Source organism: Oncorhynchus clarkii, chromosome 2 (genome assembly GCF_045791955.1).
Source record: "Oncorhynchus clarkii lewisi isolate Uvic-CL-2024 chromosome 2, UVic_Ocla_1.0, whole genome shotgun sequence".
In the NCBI taxonomy this organism is placed as follows: Eukaryota; Metazoa; Chordata; class Actinopteri; order Salmoniformes; family Salmonidae; genus Oncorhynchus; species Oncorhynchus clarkii.
Window position 1 is genome coordinate 45,502,988 of NC_092148.1, and position 24,830 is coordinate 45,527,817.

Here is a 24,830-nt window from a genome sequence, read left to right on the forward strand (position 1 = left end):
CTCATTCTTTGCACACTTTTGGATTGCATCCTACCTGGCAGGCAGGTAGGACGTGGAGAAGATCTGTGTCTGCACCACGTATTCTCACTACTGGTGTCCCCCAGGGCTCGGTTCTATTTTTCTCCTCCCCCCTTCTAATACCCAGGTGGCGACACACATCTCTATGTGCCTGGCAGGTATCTCAACTTGGATCTCTGGCCCACCACATCAAGCTGAACCTTAACAAGACAGAATTGCTCTTCCTCCTGGGGAAGTCCTGCCCGTTCACAGACCTCTCCATCGTGGTTGGAAACTCCAGTGTCGCTCTCTCAGAGTGCAAAGAACCTTGGAGTGACCCTGGACAACACCCTGTCATTCTCTCTATACATCAAAGCAGTGACCGCTCCTGCAGATTCGTGCTCTACCACATCCGTGAAGTACGACCCTAACTCACACAGAAATTGGCGCAGGTCCTAATCCAGGCACTTGATCTACTATCTGGACTACTGCAACTCGCTGTTGGCTGGGCTCCCCGCTTGTGCCATTAAACCTGTAAAATATATCCAGAATGCTGCAACCCCCTTTCTTTTCAAGTTTTCTCAAGTCTCCCCTCTCCTCCGCATACTTTACTGGCTTCCAGTCGAAGCTCGCATCCACTACAAGAACATGTTACTTTTCTACAGAACAGCTAGAGGAACTGCCCCTCCCTACCTTCAGTCTATTCTCAAACCCTACACCCCAACCCAAGCACCCCGCTCAGCCACCTCAGGTTTCTTGGCCCTTCCACCCCCAGTTCAAGCTCTTTTCTGTCCTGGCACCCTAATGGTGGAACCAGCTTCCCCCTGAAGCTATGACAGAAAAGTCCCTGCCCATCTTCTGAAATCATCTGACACCGTATCTCTTCAAACAGTATCTTAAATAATCCTACACCTCACTTTGTAAGGAGTTAGGCCTATGACTTTCTTTGGACTTCTTCACAAACACACTGCTAGGACCTAATAATATCATAGCATATAAGGATGTATGTACACTTGCCTACAGGTAGGTTATGCCTACAAAATGTTATATGCATTTCTATAATCATTATCTAGCCTATCTTGTCACCCGTGTAACAAAGTGTAAATTGACTAGTCTGACTAGGTTCCACAAGCGTCCAGTAGAGGGCACAGCTACTCCAGGAATCCACTAAGGTGAAGCCTAGCCTCCTCTTGGCTTCGTACTTTCCTGTCAATTCTGTAACACATGCTATTGACGTAGTGACCTAGCCTATTTACAGTGGGTCTTCCTTTAAAAGTTTTGAGCTTATGCTGCGACCGTTTGTGGTAGACGGTGGCAGTTTGTGGTAAATTGCGTCATTCTGTCAACAATGGCTGACACATAAATAATGTGCCATAGAATTCTGTGGAACCCCGCAAGCTGTGCTGCAGTACGCCACAACTTTTAACTTGTTTGGGATAGGGGGCAGTATTTTGACGTCCGGATGAAAAGAGTGCCCAAAGTAAACGGCCTGTTACTGAGGCCTAGAAGCTAGGATATGCATTTAATTGGTAGATTCGGATAGAAAACACTCTAGCGTTTCTAAAACTGTTAAAATTATGTATTATGTCTGTGAGTATAACAGAACTGATATGGCAGGCAAAACAACGAGGACCAACACAACCCCCCCAAAAAATCAGCTTACCACTATTTTCAATGGCTAGTAATTTAATTATAAGGCCAAGTCCTCCCAGATTGCAGTTCCTAGGGCTTTCACTAGATGTCAACAGTCTTTAGAAAGTTTCAGGCTGGTTTTTGGAAAAATGAGCCAGAAATTGTAGTTTTTCTAGGTGGCTCCCATTTTGACTGTAGTGTTTCCAAGAGGGTGGATGAAAGCACGTTCTTTCTTATTTATCTCCGGTAATGAACATACTATTCTCAGTTAACGTCCCCATGTTTTAAATTATATAGTTTATTTGCGTATTAGGAAACCTAAGGTTTGATTATAAACGTTGTTTGACCTTGTTTGCAAAAGTTTACTAGTAAAGTTTGGGATTCATTTTGTAAACATTTTGATGGAGGGAAACTGGATGGATTATTGACTGAAGAGCACCAGCCAAACTGAGTTTTTATGGATATAAAGAAGGACATTATCGAACAAAAGGACCATTTGTGATGTAACTGGGACCTTTTGGAGTGCCAACAGAAGAAGATCATCAAAGGTAAGGCATTTTTTAAATCGCTATTTCTGACTTTGAAATATGTTTTTTGTGTGTTTGTATGCGGGGCGCTGTCCTCAGATAATCGCATGGTTTGCTTTCGCCGTAAAGATTGTTAAAATCTGACACGGTGGCTGGATTAACAAGAAGTTATGCTTTATTTTGATGTATTACACTTGTGATTTTATGAAAGTTAAATATTTATAGTAATTTAATTTGAATTTGGTGCTCTGCATATTTTTGGACACTGTCCATTAGCTATTTAAACCGACTGTGTCCAAAAAGGGAAGCCAAACCTACTATAGATTGAATGTTGCACTCATTCACACCAGATAGGTTATAGCACAGATGATACTATTGCATATTGGACTTTAGTATAGTCTACACTTCAAATATTTTTTAGGCCTACGCTAATTGTGCTTGTATTGTAAGTCGAAGAGCAGACAACACATAGTAAATTAATAATATATGTATGAAAGGAGCATCTTGCAGTCAAAACACAGGCAATGGGATAGGCCTTAAACAGAAATATGTCACTAAAATAAATATAGGCAATATTACATAGACAGATTGGTTGTTTAGCAACAAAACTGAAGCGTGGGCAACTAAAACTGACAGGGTTGGCACAGATTGTTGACAACATGAAAAACTATTTTTGGTTTTCAATGTTTATTGACAACAAATACCGTTTCACAATGAGTACCTGTTGTCTCTCAAACACATCATTGCAGTTATTGGTTAGCAAGCTAATTTTAGCCATATTAGCATAGACATGACATCAGTCAAAACACCTCAAAAGACATCCCACTGGGCACAGATGTCAATTCAACGCCACATTGGTTCAATGTAATTTCATTAAAATGATGTGGAGACAACATTGATTTAACCAGCGCGGTATCAAGAACAAGATAAAACTAGCTTAAACTAACCATCTACGATTCCTCACATGGCGCAGTTCAAGACTAGAGACTCCTCGTTTTTTAGAGACTCAGTTTGTTTTACTTTTACAACAAACTACCTAGTTAGCTAATAAAAGTTTATAGTTTTCCTATTCATACTCCGTCACATTTTCCTGTGACAGAGTTATCGTTAACGCTGGGACCACTGATATATGTCCCGGGATCCTTGCTCAAACAAGGTGGTACTACACTGGCGAAGTGGCTAGTCTAGCTGCTAGCTATCAAGCTAGGGAACTTGGTAGGGTACTTCCGGATACAAAGCCCGCTAAGCGGTTAGCCCTTATGGCTAGGGCTGCACTCCTATTTGTCTTGGGTTTAGGACTACTGATTTCAGGAGTGTTCTCCTGCCCGCAACTCTGATTAACCTCACTGGGATCTTTTGGAACGCTAGCGTCCCACCTCGCCAACAGCCAGTGAAATTGCAGGGCGCCAAATTCAAAACGACAGAAATCTCATAATTAAAATTCCTCAACCATACAAGTATTTCACACCATTTTAAAGATACACTTCTCGTTAATCCAACCACAGTGTCCGATTTCAAAAAGGCTTTTCGGTGAAAGCAGAACATATCATTATGTTAGATTAGCAACTAGTCACAGAAAGTATTCAGCTGTTTTCGAACGAAAGAGAGCTGTCGCAAAAAGCAGAAATATAGATAGAATTCATCATTAACCTTTGACGATCTTCATCAGATGACACTCCCATGACTCAATGTTACACAATACATGTATGTTTTGTTCGTTCAAGTTCATATTTATATCCAAAAACCTCAGTTTACATTGGCACCATGTTCAGAAATGCCTCCAAAACATCCGGAGAAATTGCAGAGAGCCACATCAAATAACAGGAATACTCATCATAAACTTTGATGAAAGATACATGTTTTACATAGAATTAAAGATAAACTTGTTCTTAATGCAACCGCTGTGTCAGATTTCAAAAAAGCTTTACGACAAAAGCACAATATTCAATAATCTGAGAACAGCTTTCAGCCACAAAAGCAAGCCATACAGTTACCAGCAAAGTTGTGGAGTCAACAGACGTCATAAATAGCATTATAAATCTTCTCTTACCTTTGCTGATCTTCGTCGGAATGCACTCCCAGGACTCCCACAAGAAATGTTTGTTTTGTTCAATTACATCCATATTTATGTCCAAATAGCTCTGTTTTGTTCGCGTTTACTTCACTATTCCAAAGGCTTAATGCGCGAGTGCAAAATCCAGACAAAAGGTCAAGAGTTCCATTACAGTTTGTAGAAACATGTCAAACGATGTTTACAATCAATCCTTAGGGTCTTTTTATAATAAATCTTCAATACTATTCCAACCGGACAATAGTGTATTCATTACAGAGGAAAAAGAAGGAACGGCGCGCCCGTGTGACCGCTCAATAAACAACTGATTGGCCTCAGCCTAGTCCACTTGTTGAAACAGCTCTTATTCGATACCCTTCCACAATAGAAGCCTCAAACAACTTTCTAAAGACTGTTGACATCTGCTGGAAGCCTTGGGAAGTGTAATCTGGCCCCATAGACACAGCATATTGGATAGGCAATCACTTAAATGAAACTACAAACCCCAGATTTCCCACTTCCGGGTTGGATTTGTCTCAGGTTTTCGTGTGCCATATGAGTTCTGTTATACTCAGACATTCAAACAGTTTTAGAAACTTCAGAGTGTTGTCTATCCAATACCACTAATAATATGCTTATATTAGCATCTCGGACAGAGTAGCGGGCAGTTTACTCTGGGAACCTTATTCAACCAAGCTACTCAATACTGCCCCCCTGTCACCAAGAAGAACCTGTTTAAGATGCTGTGAATTTTTGCAGTTTTTTGTTAAAAATCTTGCAACATTTCAACATCCTGCTACTCATGGCAGGAATATAGTATATGCATATGAGTATGTATGGATAGAAAACACTCTGAAGTCTCTAAAACTGGTTAAATCATGTCTGTGGCTTTAACAGAACATGTTTAGGAGTAAAAATCCTGAGGAAAACTGTTCACAAAAAGCACAAAAAAAATATCCGTCCGCCAGTCTATGTATTGTCTACGGCAAGGGAAAATAGATAGAGACCCGTTTACAATGCCTACAGCTTCCACACGATGTCGCCAGTACTGGCATGTTATTGGTAGTTTATCCTTGGTGTGATGAAGAATAGGCACTTCCTGTCTTGGGGTCCACCGAAGGAAGTTATGAAAGGGAAATATGGACGATGATTTCAAAACTTGCTGCTATCGAATACAGATCGCCCCGTGATCAATTTTATCGATTATTAACGTTTATTAATACCTAAAGTTGGTTTACAAAAGTAGTTTGAAGTGATTTGTAAAAGTTTATAGGCAACTTTTAGTAATTTTAAACAATGACGTTGCGTTTTGGAAAGGCGCTTTTTCCTGGATCAGTCGGGCTTCATAAATCGACATTTTGGGTATACTTTGACGGATTTAATCGGGAAAAAGACCCAATTGTGATGTTTATGGGACATATAGGAGTGCCAACAAAGAAGCTCGTCAAAGGTAATGAATGTTTTATATTTTATTTCTGTGTTTTGTGTAGCGCCGGCTACGCTAATTCTTTTGTTTGCATCTCGTTCAGGTATTTCGGGGGTGCATGCTATCAGATAATAGCTTCTCAAGCTTTTGCCGAAAAGCATTTTACTAATCTGACATGTTGGCTAGATTCACAACGAGTGTAGCTTTAATTAAGTACCCTGCATGTGTGTTTTAATGAAAGTTTGAGTTTTATCGAGTACTACAGTTGGCGCTCTGAAATTTCTGTGGATTTTGGTCCCTGTACAGGGATTGCAGCCATAACAAAACTGCAAGAATGTGGCAAAGAAATTATTAACTTTATGTCCTTAGTACAAATATTTATGTTTGGGGCAAATCCAACACAACACACCACTCTTCATATTTTCAATGCTTGAACAGGTGAGCATGTAGAGTGCATTCATGAGGCGCATGTGCGTACCGATAGGAGGCATGGGGTGTGTGTAGCTCAATTTTGTACCGATGTAGAAGCCAGAAAACAATATTTAAAATAAACCTCTAATATCGATAGATCAATATGTCCACAAGCAACTGGGACAGAGTGAGCAGACAGTTATGCACAACAGTTAACCAATTAGTTGGCAAAGAGGCGTGGTGACACAAATTCAACAAGCCAAGGCTTCACCCAGGTGAAAATATAAGGAGCAACTTGGAGATGCAAACGAGAGTAATGAACAGCTAAAGGATATCCAGGAAAAGATCACTAAAATGCTTTCAATGCACACCAAAACAAACAAACTACTACAATCTGTTGTTAAAAAGTAGATTAGCTCGAAAATAAAGTAGAGTCTTGACATTGTGTCAGACATGCACATACAAGGTGTATGCATGAACAAACAAGACAACACAATTTGCCTTCTGGAAACAAAGTTGCAAACTTTAGAAGATTAATTGTACCAGCAAGAAAACAGAATGAGATGAAACAACATGCAGATATTTTACTTACTGGTAGACGAGGAAAAAGGAGACCTTTCTAGCTATGTGATCAAACTGATATCAGAGGAACTTGAAGTGGATATACCACTAGAGGGTCTGGAACAATGCCATATGATCGGCGTGAAACAGAAGCACTCTAAATACCCTTGCATGGTAATCTTCAAGATGTAGAATTATCTGAACAAGGTCAATATCCTGAACTCACACACAGGGGGGAAAGAAGATCAAAATCCATGGCCAGTCCATTCGATTCATCCAGGACTTGTCTGCTCGACTGAGAAAAAATGCAAGGAATATATTCTGATGGATTCAAATCTAAATTTTTCCGCCAGCGCTGTGGGCATGGAAAGGAACGCAAAGGATAAACAAGCTGCAAGAATCCTTTCCAGCCGAAGGCAGAGATCCCCCTGCCCTGAGGAGAAGCAGCAGAAAAAAGCGATAAGCACACCAGGTTACATACAGAACAGCTTATCGTAAATTTGAACAATATTATTTCCCCCTTCCCCTAATACAATCTACACTCTACTTTCCCCAAGTAACTGTTCATCTCAAGGAAGTAACAATTGAAATAGCCGATACCAATGAGCTACATGGACACTAAAATACAATACAAACGAGGAAATATAGCAAGTATGTCAATAACTGTTCTATGGATGTGTGTGGGTAGGTGGGTGTATGTGAGTGTGTGTGTCTATGCATATGAATGAGGCTCCCGAGTGATATTACAAGGTATACAAGGTATTACAAACTGACCACAGTATTTAACTTCTTGATCCTACTTGAGACGCAGATGTCTCAACTAGGCACCTGGAAATGCAAATGCGCTACGCTAAATGCTAAATGTACTCGTTAAAACTCAAACGTTCATCAAAATACACATGCAGGGTATAGAATTAAAGCTACACTCGTTGTGAATCTAGCCAACAAGTCAGATTTTTAAAATGCTTTTCGGCGAAAGCATGAGAAGCTATTATCTGATAGCATGCAACACCCCAAAATGCCTGAATGCGACGTAAACAAAAGATTTAGCGTACCCGGCGATACACAAACGCAGAAATAAAATATAAAACATTCATTACCTTTGACGAGCTTCTTTCTTGGCACTCCTATATGCCCCATAAACATCACTATTGGGTCTTTTTTTTGGTCCATATATACCCAAAATAGCCATCTATGGAAGCTGTGTAATTCAGAAAAAAACATTGTTTTAAAACGCAGCGTCATTTTTTTAAATTAAAAAAGTAGACGATAAACTTTCACAAAACACTTCGAAATACTTTTGTAATCCAACTTTGGGTATTAGTAAACGTTTATAATCTATCAAAATGATTACAGGGCGATGTGTATTCAATAGCTCCTCGTCTTCAAATCAATGGCCGACAATGTGCACTTCAAAACATCCTGGCGGAGACCGGAAGAAATGGAATCCAGTTAGTTGGATTTACCAACAAAAAACTCCCCGGATAATGACGACAATGGTGTGGAATCTGTAGGAATTGCATGCAGGTCCATAATTAATTTTGTGCCCTTTTAACAATCCATGAAAGTGACGCATGGATATTATTTTTAGCTTTCAGTGAGCAGTTTTTCTTGTGCTTTTTGATGAAACACACGATCTGTTATAGTCACAGCCGTGATTTAACCAGTTTTAGAAACTTCAGAGTGTTTTCTATCCACACATACTAATCATATGCATATACTATATTCCTGGCATGAGTAGCAGGACGCTGAAAAGTTGCGCGATTTTTTACAGAATGTTCGAAAAAGGAGGGGGTAGGCTTAACAGGTTTTAAGTGGCAGTCTTTCTCCAATATATTTACAATGTGGTACATTAGGTCGAGGAGTGCGAGCTTAAAAAGTTATAGCACCTTAAAGTACAAAGTAATTGCTTAATGTTTTTTGTTTTTTCTCTGTTACTGTTTCCTTAGCCTACATGTTCACATGGTTTATATGAACATGTTCACATGTTTATATACAAAACATTAAGGACACATGCTCCTTCCGTGACATAGACTGACCAGGTGAATCCAGGTGAAAGCTATGATCTCTTGTGAGTGTCACTTAAATCCACTTCATTCAGTGTAGATGAAGGGGAGGAGACAGTATTTTTAAGCCTTGAGACAATTGAGACATGGAGAGTAAGATTGCGCCGACAGATATGCCAGCTCTGCTTATAGCTCCTAAGCAACTTTGCAGCATTTCGTTTTTTTTGTGTGTTATTTCTTACATTATTAGCCCAGAAAATGTTTATTACATACAGCCGGAAATAAGATTTGGATATCAGAGCGGCAGTAACTCACCAGCATTACGACCAGGAATATGACTATCCTGAATTGCATCCTTTGTTCATAACCCCCAGGGCAATTTAATTTATTCCAGAGGCTGCTTCAAAACATCACCTGCGGAGAAGAGGTATTCGGAGTAGACTTCTAGTCCGACTCAGGAGGCATGCACACCATCCACCGCTTCTGCGTATATTACTCGCTAATGTTCAGTCTCTTTGTAATAAATTAGATGGCCGAGGATCTCCTTCCAGAGAGTCATCAGGGATTGTTACATACTCTGTTTCACGGAAACATGGCTCTGTCGGGATATACTGTGCCCGTCCATTCAGCCATCTGGGTTCTTAGTACATTGCACATACAGGAATAAAGAATTCTCTGGGATGAAGAAAGGCGGGTGTGTATGTTTCATGATCAACCACTCATGTACGAACGGCATGTGATTATGATGACATACAGAAACTCCAGTCCTTTTGTTCACCCAACCTAGAATACTTCACAATCAAATGCCGATCGTATTACCTCCCAAGAGAATTTTCTTTGTGTCATGTCTAATCCCGCTCTTGCCCTCTGGCGTTCAACATTGCCGGTTTACTAACTATCGGTCCTGGGAACAATCATTACATGCACCTGTCATTCATCATTACATGCACCTGCGCTTCATCATTAGGCACACCCGGACTCTATTACCTCACTCATTATCTGTCTCACTCATTATCTGTTGTATCTGTTGTTCATGTCTAGACGCTACTCCTACGTTGTATTGTTCCATGTTACTTGTTAAATTAAACTTACCACCTGCACCTACTTCTTGATTCCCAGCGTCTACGTTACACTATGGTTATAGTCACTGCTGTGTATATTCCCCCTCAAGCCGATATCACAATGGCCTCAAAGAACTACACTGGACTTTATGCAAACAGGAAAGCACATATCCTGAGACCATATTTATTGTTGCATGGGATTTTAACAAAACAAATTTGAGGAACGCTATCAAAGTTCTACCAAAACATTGGAACTTTTCCATATGCTTACTAGGCCACCCCTCGTACTACCTTTGGCAAATTTGATCATGACTCCATTTTGCTCCTCGCTTCCTATAGGCAGAAACTCAAACAGGAGTTACCCATGCTAAGGTCTATTCAACGCTGGTCTGTCTAATCAGAATCCATGCTTCAAGATGATTTTGTTCATGCAGACTGGGTTTATGTTCTTGGTAGCCTCTGAGAATAACATTGATGAATACACGTATACAGTGACTGAGTTCATCAGGAAGTGCATAGGAGATGTTGTACCGACTATTAAAACATACCCAAACCAGAAAAATGAAAGCGTGAACCACTGCATTTAACCATGGCAAGATGACTGGAAATATCTTCAAATAGAAACAGTGTAGTTATCCCTTACATAACCTGTTTTGGAGAGTGGAATTTGTTGGAATTGTGGATGACTGACGTGCCCAAACTAAACTGCCTGTTACTCAGGTCCTGAAGCTAGGATATGCATATACTTGGTAGCATTGGATAGAAAACACACTGACGTTTCTAAAACTGTTACAATAATGTCTGTTAGTATAACATAACTGATATGGCAGGCGAAAACCTGAGGAAAATCCATCCAAAATGGTTTCTTTTGTTGGTCACAGGCCAGTTCTTGCCTATGGGATATATACATAGATATCTTCCACTAGATGTCAACAGTCTTTAGAAAGGGTTCCTAGCTTGTATTTATGAAAAATGAACAAGTAGTTGGAAGAACAAGGTGTTTCTCATTAGAAAATAGGTCTTCTTGGCGCGTGACTGAGGTGTGCGCTATTCGTTATTTATCTTCCCTATTGAACATACTATTCTATGTCTTAAATATCCTGTTAAAGCGTTCCTCTCGGGGAATGCCACCCCCCCTCCCCCCCTTCAGCTCAAACCGTGGCGCAGGCAATGCAAAAATATTCTTAGAAATATTTAACCTCCACACATTAACAAGTCCAATACCTCAAATGAAAGAAAGACCTTGTTCATCTACCCAGCATGTCAGATTTTTTATATGTTTTACGGCGAAAACACACCACATATTTATATTAGACCACCACCGAAACAAAGACAAGAGGCAGTCATTTTGTCCCAGAAAATATAAAATTATAAAAGCAGGATTAAAAAATAAATCATTCACTAACCTTTTGAAAATCTTCATCAGATGACAGTAATGACATGTTACACAGTAAAAACAATTTTTTTCAATAATATGCCATTTATATCCATAAATGTCCATTTACATTGAATTCATGTTCAGAAAATACTCAAAAATGTCAGGAGAAATTATAGATAGTGCCGCAAGATAACATAAATAGACATCATAAACTTTGACTAAATATACATGTTCTACATATAGTTAGAAAGATACACTGTTAATGCAATCACTTTGTCACATTTCTTTTTAACGTTACAGAAATCACTCACTATTCAATAATCTGAGACGGCGCTCAGACATAAGCAATATTTCTCCGCTATGTTGGAGTCAACAGAAACACAAAATTACAACATAAATATTCCCTTACCTTTGATGGTCTTCGTTCAGAATGTAATGGAAGGGGTCATACTTACCCAAAACATTGTTTGGTTTCAAGTCGTGTGTCTTTGTATTAGCATCTGCTAGCAGTTTCAGATGAAATGCACCCAAAATTTCCTCTGGTCCCGAAAAGTTGCGCATCAAAACTTCAAAATTACATATTATATGTCGACTAAACTGGTCAAACTAAGTGAAGAATCAAGCTTTAGGATGTTCTAAACGTACAAAACAATTCTCAATTCAACCGGTCAATGTTACTTCTTCTCAGGCGAGCTGGAACAAAGGAATGACTGTGTCCAATTCGCGCCCTAACGCACAGGTATTTTCTCACGACACGCACTCAATTCCCTCCCAAAGGGTCAAAACTCGCGGGATTTGAACAATTAAACGCTGTACTGAATGAGGACATCTAGTGGAAGACATATAAAGTGTCCCCAGATCCATAGCTGGTTGGGAAGGGTGGGGGCGATGGCGTCAAAGTTGCCCCAACTTTCATGATCCCAAAACTAGTTTGAGAGATTTCCTGCCCTGTGAGTTCTGCTATACTTACAGACATAATTCCAACGGTTTTAGAAGCTTTAGAGTGTTTTCTATCCAATAATAAATATTATATGCATATATTAGCAATTTTGGACAGATTTTCTTTCAGTTTACCATGGGCACGCAATTCCTCCAAAGGGGGCAGTATTCTGCCTAGCCCTAACAGGTTTTAAGATCATTTATTTAGATATTAGAGTACCTGGGGATTAATTAGAAACATCGTTTGACTTGTTTGAATGAACTTTACTGGTAACTTTTTGGATTCATTTGTATGTATGTTGAATGAGTGGATTACTGAGATCATTGGCACCTAACTAAACAGACTTTATTGAACAAAACGATCATTCATTGTGTATCTTGGACCCTTGGGATTGCAAACGGAGGAAGATCTTCAAAGTTAAGTGATTTATTTAATCGCTATGTTGTGATTTTGTGATGCCTGTGCTGGTTGAAAAAGTATTTTTGTGTGGGGCGCTGTCCTCAGATAACCGCATGGTATGCTTTCGCAGTTGGATTAACATTGAAGTTAAGTTTTTAAATGATGTATGACATTTGTATTTTCATAAATATTTAATATTACAATTTTTGTATTTTGAATTTCGCACTCTGCAATTTTACCGGATGTTGTCGTAGGTGTCCCGCTAGCAGTTCATGTGCCAAAAGAGGATAAGACAATTAAACAGGAAAAAGGTCAGGACAGAGACAAAGTGGAGTTGCAATTCAATGACTTAGACATGAGATGTATGTGGCTGGGTCTACAGATAATCATGGACTAGAAAGGGAAAACCAGCCACGTCACGGACACGACTTCTTGCTTCCGGACAAGCTAAACACCTTCGCCCGCTATGACGATAACACAGTGCCACCGACACGGCCCGCTTCCAAGGACTGTCGGCTCTCCTTCTCCGTGGCTGAAGTGCGTTAGACATTTAAATGTGTTAACCCTAAAAGGCTGCCGGCCCAGACGACATACCTAGACGAAGTCCTCAGAGCATGCTCAGACCCGCTGGCTGGACGTTTACAGACATATTCAATCTCTCCCTATCCAAGTCTGCTGTCCCCACTTGCTTCAAGATGTCCACTATTGTTTCTGTACCCAAGAAAGCAAAGGTAACTGAACTAGATGACTATCGCCCCGTAGCACTCACTTCTGTCAAGTGCTTTGAGAGGCTAGTTAACTAAGGATCATATCACCTCTACCTTACCTAACACCTTAGAACCACTTCTTCGCCTGCTTTGAGGATAACACAGTGCCACCATAGTACCCTCCCAGCTGGCCCCAATAGATCCACAGACGATGCAATCGCCATCGCTCTGCACACTGCCCTATTCCATCTGGACAAGAGGAATACCTTTGTAAGAATGTTGTTCATTGACTATAGCTCAGCATTCAGCACCATAGTACCCTCCAAGCTCATCATTACACTTAGGGCCCTGGGTCTGAACCCTGCCCTGTGCAACTGGGTCCCAGACTTCCTGACGGGCCGCTCCCAGGTGGTGAAGATGGGAATCTACACCTCCACTTTGCTGATCCTCAACACAGGGGCCCCACAAGGGTGCATATTCAGCCCCTCCTGTACTCCCTGTTCACCCATGACTGTGTGGCCACGCAATCATCAAGTTTGCAGACGACACAACAGTAGTAGGCCTGATTACCAACAATGACGAGACAGCCTACAGGGAGGAGGTGAGGGCCCTGGGAGAGTGGTGCCAGGATAATTACCTCTCACTCATTATCAATGAATCAAAACAGATGATTGTGAACTTCAGGAAACAGCAGAGGGAGCACCCCCCCTTTCCACATTGACGGGAGTTCAGTGGAGAAGGAGGAAAGCTTTAAGTTCCTCAGTGTACATATCACTGATGAACAGGAAATGGTACACCCACACGGACAGTGTGGTGAAGAAATCTCAGGAGGTTGAAGAAATGTGGCTTAGCCCCTAAAACCTTCAAACTTTTACGGAAGTTTAACTTTTCATGGCTTTTATAAATGGTTCTCACAGCTTGTTTTTCAGCTCACAACTTAGTTGAAATGTTAATGAAGCAAAACCAACCAAATTGAAGTGTCTTGAGATTTGTGTTCTACATTCTTGTAAAGATAAGGGGGTGACTGAGACAGGTAATTCATAATAGTTTTAGGAAAAGCTTTTGCAAACATGCACCTTACATCGGATCATATTGCAACTTTCTCCGTAAAGCTATCTTTCATCAAGGATGTATATGGTCTATAATATTTTTTTCTCTTTCCATTGTCAGTGTCCTTTTACAGCATTATGACATCTGTAACACCCATAGCGGTTGTGGATGTGATAAATATTGATGTATCATATCTTAGCTTCAAAAGCTTGTACATTAACCATATTTTGTGTGCTTGTTCTGAGATGTATTCCTCAGACCTTAACTGAAGCAATTAGTTGATAACTTGTCAACTACGTGTTCTAAACTCTTTTGGCGCATGAACCGCTAGCGCGACACCTACGACAACATCCGGTGAAATTGCAGAGTGCGAAATTCAAAATACTAAAATTGTAATATTAAATATTCATGAAAATACAAGTGTCATACATAATTTAAAACAGCAATGTCAGATTTCAAAAAGGCTTTACTGCGAAAGCATACCATGCTATTATCTGAGAACAGCGTCCAACAACAAAATACTTTTTCAACCAGCACAGGCGTCAAAAAAATCACAAATAGCGATGGAATAAATTACTTACCTTTAAAAATCTTTCTCTGTTTGCAATCCCAAGGGTCCCAGCTACACAATGGAGAATCGTTTTGTTCGATAGTCCTTTATATCCAAAGAAGTCTGTTTAGTTGGCACCAATGATCTCGTAATCCACTCATTCAACAAGCATACAAACGAATCCAAAATGTTACTGGTAAAGTTCGTCCAAGTAAGTCAAACAGTGTTTCTAATTAATCCTCAGGAACTCTAATATCTAAATAAATTATCATATTTAAGACGGAGAATAGTATGTTCAATGGGGAAGATAAATAACGAAGACCGTGCACCTCATTCACGCGCCAACAAGACCACTTTTCTAATGAGACACCTTGTAGTTCTTCCAACCACTTGCTCATTTTTCAAAAAACAAGCCTAGTGGAAGCCATAGGAATTGCAATCTGGGTCCTATCTATTTGTATTTCCCATAGGCAAGCACTGAAATGGCCTGTGACCTAAAAAAGAAAAATTACGGATAGATTTTCCTCTGGTTTTTGCCTGCCATATCAGTTATATTATGCTAACAGGCATTATTGTAACAGTTTTAGAAACTTCAGTGTGTTTTCTATCCAATGCTACCACGTATATGCATATCCTAGCTTCTGGGTCTGAGTAAGAGGCAGTTTTCTTTGGGCACGTCAGCCATCCGAAAATCCGAACAAAAATACGCTAGCTATATATTTTGTTACATTATTTCAGATAAAAATAAATATATAAAAATCGTACTTTGTCTCTAAATTCAACTGGTAAAGGTAATTTTGTATTTACAGTGCCTTGCGAAAGTATTCGGCCCCCTTGAACTTTGCGACCTTTTGCCACATTTCAGGCTTCAAACAAAGATATAAAACTGTATTTTTTTGTGAAGAATCAACAACAAGTGGGACACAATCATGAAGTAGAACGACATTTATTGGATATTTCAAACTTTTTTAACAAATCAAAAACTGAAAAATTGGGCGTGCAAAATTATTCAGCCCCTTTACTTTCAGTGCAGCAAACTCTCTCCAGAAGTTCAGTGAGGATCTCTGAATGATCCAATGTTGACCTAAATGACTAATGATGATAAATACAATCCACCTGTGTGTAATAAAGTCTCCGTATCAATGCACCTGCACTGTGATAGTCTCAGAGGTCAGTTAAAAGCGCAGAGAGCATCATGAAGAACAAGGAACACACCAGGCAGGTCCGAGATGCTGTTGTGAAGAAGTTTAAAGCCGGATTTGGATACAAAAAGATTTCCCAAGCTTTAAACATCCCAAGGAGCACTGTGCAAGCGATAATATTGAAATGGAAGGAGTATCAGACCACTGCAAATCTACCAAGACCTGGCCGTCCCTCTAAACTTTCAGCTCATACAAGGAGAAGACTGATCAGAGATGCAGCCAAGAGGCCCATGATCACTCTGGATGAACTGCAGAGATCTACAGCTGAGGTGGGAGACTCTGTCCATAGGACAACAATCAGTCGTATATTGCACAAATCTGGCCTTTATGGAAGAGTGGCAAGAAGAAAGCCATTTCTTAAAGATATCCATAAAAAGTGTCGTTTAAAGTTTGCCACAAGCCACCTGGGAGACATACCAAACATGTGGAAGAAGGTGCTCTGGTCAGATGAAACCAAAATTGAACTTTTTGGCAACAATGCAAAACGTTATGTTTGGCGTAAAAGCAACACAGCTCATCACCCTGAACACACCATCCCCACTGTCAAACATGGTGGTGGCAGCATCATGGTTTGGGCCTGCTTTTCTTCAGCAGGGACAGGGAAGATGGTTAAAATTGATGGGAAGATGGATGGAGCCAAATACAGGACCATTCTGGAAGAAAACCTGATGGAGTCTGCAAAAGACCTGAGACTGGGACGGAGATTTGTCTTCCAACAAGACAATGATCCAAAACATAAAGCAAAATCTACAATGGAATGGTTCAAAAATAAACATATCCAGGTGTTAGAATGGCCAAGTCAAAGTCCAGACCTGAATCCAATCGAGAATCTGTGGAAAGAACTGAAAACTGCTGTTCACAAATGCTCTCCATCCAACCTCACTGAGCTCGAGCTGTTTTGCAAGGAGGAATAGGAACAAATGTCAGTCTCTCGATGTGGAAAACTGATAGAGACATACCCCAAGCGACTTACAGCTGTAATCACAGCAAAAGGTGGCGCTACAAAGTATTAACTTAAGGTTAATTGATTTGATTAAGGTTTTTGATTTGTTAAAAAAGTTTGAAATATCCAATAAATATCCAATAAATGTCGTTCCACTTCATGATTGTGTCCCACTTGTTGTTGAATACAGTTTTATATCTTTATGTTTGAAGCCTGAAATGTGGCAAAAGGTCGCATAGTTCAAGGGGGCCGAATACTTTCGCAAGGCACTGTATATAGAGGAAAAAAAATCACTGTCAGGGTGTTGTGCCTGGACTTCTATACTACTGTTATTTTGTTACGTGTAATTATACAATCCTTAGGTCCTATTTCTTCTGACATTTTAAAAACAATGCAAAGGAAAGCAAATGTGCTATGATAAATGATTTGATAGATTTTGATCAATAAATCTTAAAGATTTGAATATATGTTTCAAAATGTAACATTTGTAACTGTTATTTGTCCTCTCTAAAGTAATAATGGAAATGACAATATTTTTAAAATTATTGTTTTGTGTTCAGGCAAGCCTTTCCTTTGAAATGGCAATCCAAGTTTTGACCTAAGACTTACAAATGTAAAGACTTTAGCTGTTCAGTCTCCCCCAAAAAATTCCATCTCATGTATCATCCATAAAGCTATTTACTTGCTTTATTTCTCCAACATGTCAATATGTACAAGTCCTCTTTTTGGGGTATACACTCCTTCCAAGGGTTACTGTACACACACATCAAAAGTTTCATTTATATATTTTTTGTCCATTCTGTGAGACATTAAAGTTGTGCTATTGTGTGCAATGGAATATCCATAATACTGGAATAATAACCCACCAAACACACCTAGCTAAATGAATTGGTCATGTAATCATCTAGCTAAGTGTGGATGGGTCTTTTTTGTTTAGACATGAAGCTAGCTAGCTCAACAAGTTCACGAACCGTAATCCCAACCCATGGCGTACAGTATAGCAATTGCCACCATGCATGAAATGATGCAGTATGAATCTGCAGGTCAAGCTAATCAAGGTTTTATCTTGGACACAAGAAATGTAGGATGGATACAAAGGGTGCGGGTCAACAGAAGACAAACAGCAGAGGGGCTAAGGATTTTAGAGATGGGTAAAGGGCAGATTAAATGGGGGGGAAGTTTACGGGACTCCATCCGGAGGGGAAGATCTCAGCCATACCCTCTGCCCAAGCCAATAGCGGGGAGCAGATCCGGTGGTGATCCGCTTGTCGCCAATACCAGGATGTGGTCTTCAAAAGAGCGTCCCGGGCTCTCTTCCAGGTATGGTGACAGAGGCGGATGAATATCTGGGCAGAGGGTATAATGACTTCTTCTTTTTTCTCAGGGAAGAGCATGGGCTGATATCCCAAGGAACTTTATAAGGGTGAGAGACCAGTGGACGAGCAGGGAAGGGTCTTACAGGCGTATTCCACCCACACAAGTTGCTGGCTCCAGGTGGTGGGGTTTGCAGAGACGAAGGGAGACGGCCCTCTCCAGGTCCTGATTGGCTCGCCCCAACTGGCCATTAGATTTGCGGTGGAAACCAGAGGACAGGCCGGCTGATGACCCAATGAGGGTGCAGAACACCTTCCAGAACCAGGCCGAGAATTGAGGTCCACGATCGGAGACCAGGGGTTGAATTTAAGGCAAGATCGGAGACCGTGGACTGGAAGTTCATAGATCCGGAAGGAGGACGTGTTCTTGAGTTGAACGGGAAAAGACAAGGATGTCATTGAGGTAGACAAACACGAACTGGTTGAGCATGTCCCTGAGCACATCGTTGTCCAGGGCCTGGAACACCGCAGGAGCGTTGGTCAGTCCAAGTGGCATAACTAAGTATTCATAGTGCCCGCTAGCCTGTTAACCTGTTGCGTCTACCAAACCCGGATCCGGGATTCTATTTACAGACCTAAGCTCATTACCATAACGCAACGATAACTATTCATGAAAATCGCAAATGAAATGAAATAAATATGCCATCTCTCAAGCTTAGCCTTTTGTAAACAACACTGTCATCTCAGATTTTCAAAATAGGCTTCTCAACCATAGGAAAACAATAATTTGTGTAAAAGTGGCTAGCTAGCGTAGCATTTAGCGTTAGCATTAGCGTTAGCATCCAGCACGCAAGATTTCAACAAAAACATAAAAGCCTTCAAATAAAATCATTTACCTTTGAAGAACTTCGGATGTTTTCAATGAGGAGACTCTCAGTTAGATAGCAGATGCTCAGTTTTTCCAAAAAAGATTATTTGTGAATTCGAAATAGCTCCGTTTTATACATCACATTTGGCTACCAAAAAAAAAACGAAAATTCAGTCCTCAAAACGCGAACTTTTTTCCAAATTAACTCCATAATATCGACTGAAAACATGGCAAACGTTGTTTAGAATCAATCCTCAAGGTGTTTTTCACATATCTCTCCAATGATATATCGTTCGTGGAAGCATGGTTTCTCCCCTCAATCAAATGGAAAAGTACAAGCAGCTGGCGTTTGCGCACCGAATTCCACGCAGGACACCAGGCGGACACTTGGAAAATGTAGTCTCTTATGGTCAATCTTCCAATGATATGCCTACAAATACGTCACAATGCTGCTAACACCTTGGGGGAACGACAGAAAGTGTAGGCTCATTCCTTGCGCAATCACAGCCATATAAGGAGACAATGGAAAACAGAGCTTCAGAGATTCTGCTCATTTCCTGCTTGACGCATCATCTTGGTTTCGCCTGTAGAATGAGTTCTGGGGCACTTACAGACAATATCTTTGCAGATTCTGAAACTTCAGAGTGTTTTCTTTCAAAAACTGTCAAGAATATGCATAGTCGAGCATCTTTTCGTGACAAAATATCGCGCTTAAAACGGGAACGTTTTTTATCCAAAAATGAAATGGCGCCCCTAGAGATCCAACAGGTTAACCTGTTGCGACGACCAAACCCGGATCCGGGATTCTATTTATAGACCTAAGCTCATTACCATAACGCAACGTTAACTATTCATGAAAATCGCAAATGAAATGAAATAAATATGCTAGCTCTCAAGCTTAGCCTTTTGTTAACAACACTGTCATCTCAGATTTTCAAAATATGCTTTTCAACCATAGGAAAACAATCATTTGTGTAACAGTAGCTAGCTAGCGTAGCATTTAGCGTTAGCATTAGCGTTAGCATTAGCGTTAGCATTTAGCAGGCAACTATCACAAAAACAAGTAAAGCCTTCAAATAAAATAACTTACCTTTGAAGAACTTCTGATGTTTTCAATGAGGAGACTCTCAGTTAGATAGCAGATGCTCCGTTTTTCCAAAAAGATTCTTTGTGTATTAGAAATAGCTCCGTTTTGTACATCACATTTGGCTACCAAAAAAAAAAAAAAAAAAAAAAAAAAAAAACGAAAATTCAGCCCTCAAAACGCGAACTTTTTTCCAAATTAACTCCATAATATCGACTGAAACATGGCAAACGTGGTTTAGAATCAATCCTCAAGGTGTTTTTCCACATATCTCTTCAATGATATATCCTTCGTGGAAGCCTGGTTTCTCCTTGCTCTCAAATGGAAAAATAATTGCACCTGGCTTTACGCTCCAATTTCGACGCAGGGACACCAGGCGGACACTTGGAAAATGTAGTCTCTTATGGTCAATCTTCCAATGATATGCCTACAAATACGTCACAATGCTGCTAACACTTTGGGGGAACGACAGAAAGTGTAGGCTCATTCCTTGCGCAATCACAGCCATATAAGGAGACAATGGAAAACAGAGCTTCAGAAATTCTGATCATTTCCTGGTTGATGCATCATCTTGGTTTCGCCTGTAGAATGAGTTCTGGGGCACTTACAGACAATATCTTTGCAGATTCTGAAACTTCAGAGTGTTTTCTTTCAAAAACTGTCAAGAATATGCATAGTCGAGCATCTTTTCGTGACAAAATATCGCGCTTAAAACGGGAACGTTTTTTATCCAAAAATGAAATAGCGCCCCTAGAGATCAAAGAGGTTAAAGGCGGTTTTGCATTCGTCTCCCTCCCTTATCCAAATCAGATGGTAGGCTTTCCTAAGGTCCAACTTAGAATATGGTCGCTCCCTGAAGGTTCGAAAGCCGAGGAGATGAGCGGTAGAGGGTAACGGTTTTTAACCACAATGTTATTTAGGCCCCTGTAGTCGATACACGGGTGCAGGGTTCTTCTTTGTGGAGAAGAAGGACAAAACCCTGGGAGAGGCCAATGGACACGGTGGGAGAGGCCAATGGACAAATTTTCCCTGCAGCGAGAGAGTTTTCAATGTACTCCTCCATAGCCTTGCTGACAGGGAGTAAAAGCACCCCCGGGAAGGTATAGTGCCAGCAAGAAGGTCAATAGCGCAGTCATAGGGTCGATGCGGAGGGAGAGACGTAGCGCATGCTTTGAATGAATGCCGCCATCTTTTGTATTCTCCAGAGAGTTGCACCACCTTCGGTTGTCCCTTAAAAAGTTTTCTGTTGGGTTATGATTGTCACTGGTTTCAGTAGCCACTTTCCAGCTTCATTTTTAGCATTTTTCCTCTTATTCTTCTTATTTTTCATGGAATGAGAGGTCACTGTTGCAGACTCGGGCTCACCAGGTACCAACTCCAATCTTTCATCCACTCTGTCTTCGTCCTTGGGAGCCAAGGAATTATCCTCTTCAACCTCAAACTAATGTTCAGTCATTTCAGCTGAGATATGTGATACTTCTGCTTTACTCATGGTCACAGGATTTTTGTCCTGCCTGCACATAGTGTTAAAAAGTATATTCCATCCACCTTTTGTTGTCCAGTGTAGTAGTAGTACTCTACCATCTCCTGACCTACTCTAGCGTGGGATTGTGTCAGCCAGTCCTTTCTACATGCAGGACCTTGTCCATCATAAAATAATTTGATCCAGTGAGGGCCCATCTTTACAAACCGTGTTATAGGAATGATGGGTGCTGCCTCAACATATACAAAACGATCTCCATTGCAGCAGTTTGTAAATTGACCCTCGTATCTTATCATGCCCCTCATTAATCTCTCCATCACCTTACATCCAGCTTTAGCCAGAAACTCAGTCACAACACTATCATCTGCTGATTCAGGTAGTTCTTTAATTGTAACTTGAATTGAGGTCTGGTCAGCCATGCGTGAATTCAAACTCAATGGATTATTTTCTTTGAGCACAACATGTTTTCCTCTGACTGTTATTCCTCTGATCAGAAGCTTTGCCCTTGCTTCCTTACTGAGAATATATATAATCCAGAGTGCACGTACTCTCTATACTGACCTCAAGTGGTTTGGATGAATTTCCTGTATGAGACGGTAGTAGAGCTCCTCCTCCTTAATGTGATTGGCTATGGCCTACTCCTTTGTCAGGATTTCTCTCTCCATGATAAAAATAGGTTAAACAGTCTACTTAGGGGCAGTTTGACCCACAACCTTGCTCCAGGTCTCATTTTCCTTGACATCAGTCATACCGGCTGGCAATGTTCTTATCACCTTGCTTGCTAGCTAGCCAACTATCGCTAACTTATTCATATCAAACAACAAAGCTGCAGAATTTGTTTACAATGAGCTAACAATGCGCAATTTTACCTGCCATAAATGTGCTCTCTTGTCAGGACACTGTTATTCAGAGGAGCTGAATAACACAATTACTTCAAACTGAAGCTGGAACAATGCAAACTAGCTGCACTTCGTTTCGTTTTACCGGTTTTCTATTGATAGTTATTTGTATGTATCCATAAAAATAATAATGATTCATGATTTCGACTGGATAAGAAAATCTGCCTGGCTGTCTGTCTCATCCCGACTGCCAAGACATCCATTACTATAGGACAGCTGGAATCTAATGTGATGTTTCAAATGTCAGAGAGACAGACAGCAAGGTTTATACAAATCTCCACTAACTAAATGTTAGTCTAAAAGAAATGTGAGATCACGTCTTGATGCTTTTATAGCGGAGATCAAGTCTATAAATTGCCTGGCTGGGCTGATGAGACAGTGGATTGCACAGTCAGATGGAACAGAGTAAATAGGAATTTAAATTAAATCACTGACTTAGCCGGTGGTTTCAGCCCTTTGCTCCCTCAGTTATATCTTCTAAACCAGGGGTCGGCAACCCAAATGAGAGGGAGAGACATTTTTCAACTTCCGGTCACCAATAATACAATACCTCAGTGGGTCAAGGGCCATATAATTTTACATATTTGAGCCAATCATAATAAAAATTACTTGAGATGCTGAGATAAGTATTTTTTATCTCAGAAAATGCAATTTGGGCTGCTGGAATACTGACAAAAGGTCAAGGTCATAGTGATTGAACATACATTGCGCTCCAAAAGTATTGGGACAGTGACGTTATTATATATTTTTGGCTCCAGTACTTTGGATTTGAAATGATACCATGAATGAGATTAAAGTGCAGGCTATCATCTTTAATGTAAATGTATTTTCATCTTCATCGGGTGACCCATTAAGAAATTACAGCACTTTTTGTATGTAGTCACCCCATTTTAGCTGACCAAAAGTATTTGGGCAAATTCACTTGTGTATTAAAATAGTAAAAATTTTAAGTATTTGGTCCCATATTCATAGCAAGTAATGACTACATCAAGCTTGTGACTACAAATTTGTTGGATGCATTTGCTCTTTGTTTTGGTTGTGAATCAGATAATTTTGTGCCCAATAGAAATGAATGGTAAATAATGTATTGTGTCATGTTGGGGTCACTTTTTATTGTAAATAAGAATAGAATACATTTCAAACACTTCTACATTAACATGAATGCTACTTTGATTACGGATAACCCTGAATTAATTGTGAATAATGATGAGTTATTACAAAAACAGCAGAGGTTAGCACTCTTGGATGTGCGATTTACATTTTTAATTGGTCACATCATTGCGACTTACATATTCTAGCTGGTCTCACTCAAAACTTCTTATTTCTGGGCGGCTAAAACCATTATTTGATCAAACAAAACGCCTAAGGTAAAGTGCATTAATTTCTGCCGTGAAAGTGCCTGCCTTGCCCCTGACAGTGCCCGTTTCGCCGGGCTGCCTGCTGTGGCTCACTCATACTCTCTCTCACTCCAGCTGTGCACTCTATTTAGAGGGAGAGAAAATATAATCTTTCAAAATGTAATCACGGGTAAAACACTTTGAAAACTGGTATGCTGTTGTTAGTTGAAGTGAGGAAAGTATCAGCTTTCTAAGGGTCTAAATATTTTTTCTTAACTCTCAATTATGAGCGATTTAAAAACCAAAGTTTCTCATTTGTCTTTGAGATGCAGAGCGCGCAAGGTGCACGTTGGCCATTTGCGGTGAGTGTTAGTAAGCCTACCGTTGGAAAAGTTTAATGACATTCAATTTACTGTTAGATTAATAAATTACAGCCAATCAGCGATATTTACAATTAGCGATCTAGCCAATGTGTTTTAAGTTTTTGAAAGTGACAAGGAGGGCATGACAAAAAATGTCACCAGTTGGACCTTGACAGTTTTTAGTGACTGTGCTGTCCACCACTCTGTGGTGACTTTAAATTGGCAAACTGAAACAATCTGCATTTTTATGCTGAGCACTATGCAGTCAGCATTGGGACACTGGGACGCCGATATACAATCAATATTATAGCGAACAAGAACTTAACATCAAACAATGTTTTCACATCCATGCTGAAAACATTCACGCATAAACAAAAGCACAGGTAACAACGTCATCCTGCCATTTCCCCAGCGGACCTGCAGAAGCTAAATGCCTCACCTGTCCATTCTCCAATCACATCCACAGGTCTGGTGCGCAAAGTGTGGCTAGTCATTCAGCTACTGGTGAGGTAGAGTTGAGTTTAGTTTATTAGGATCCCTATTAGCTACTGCACATGCAGCAGCAACTCTTCCTGTGGTCCACATAAAACATACAAATGCATGACATTACAAAACAGTTATAGAAAATAAAAACAAAAGATATT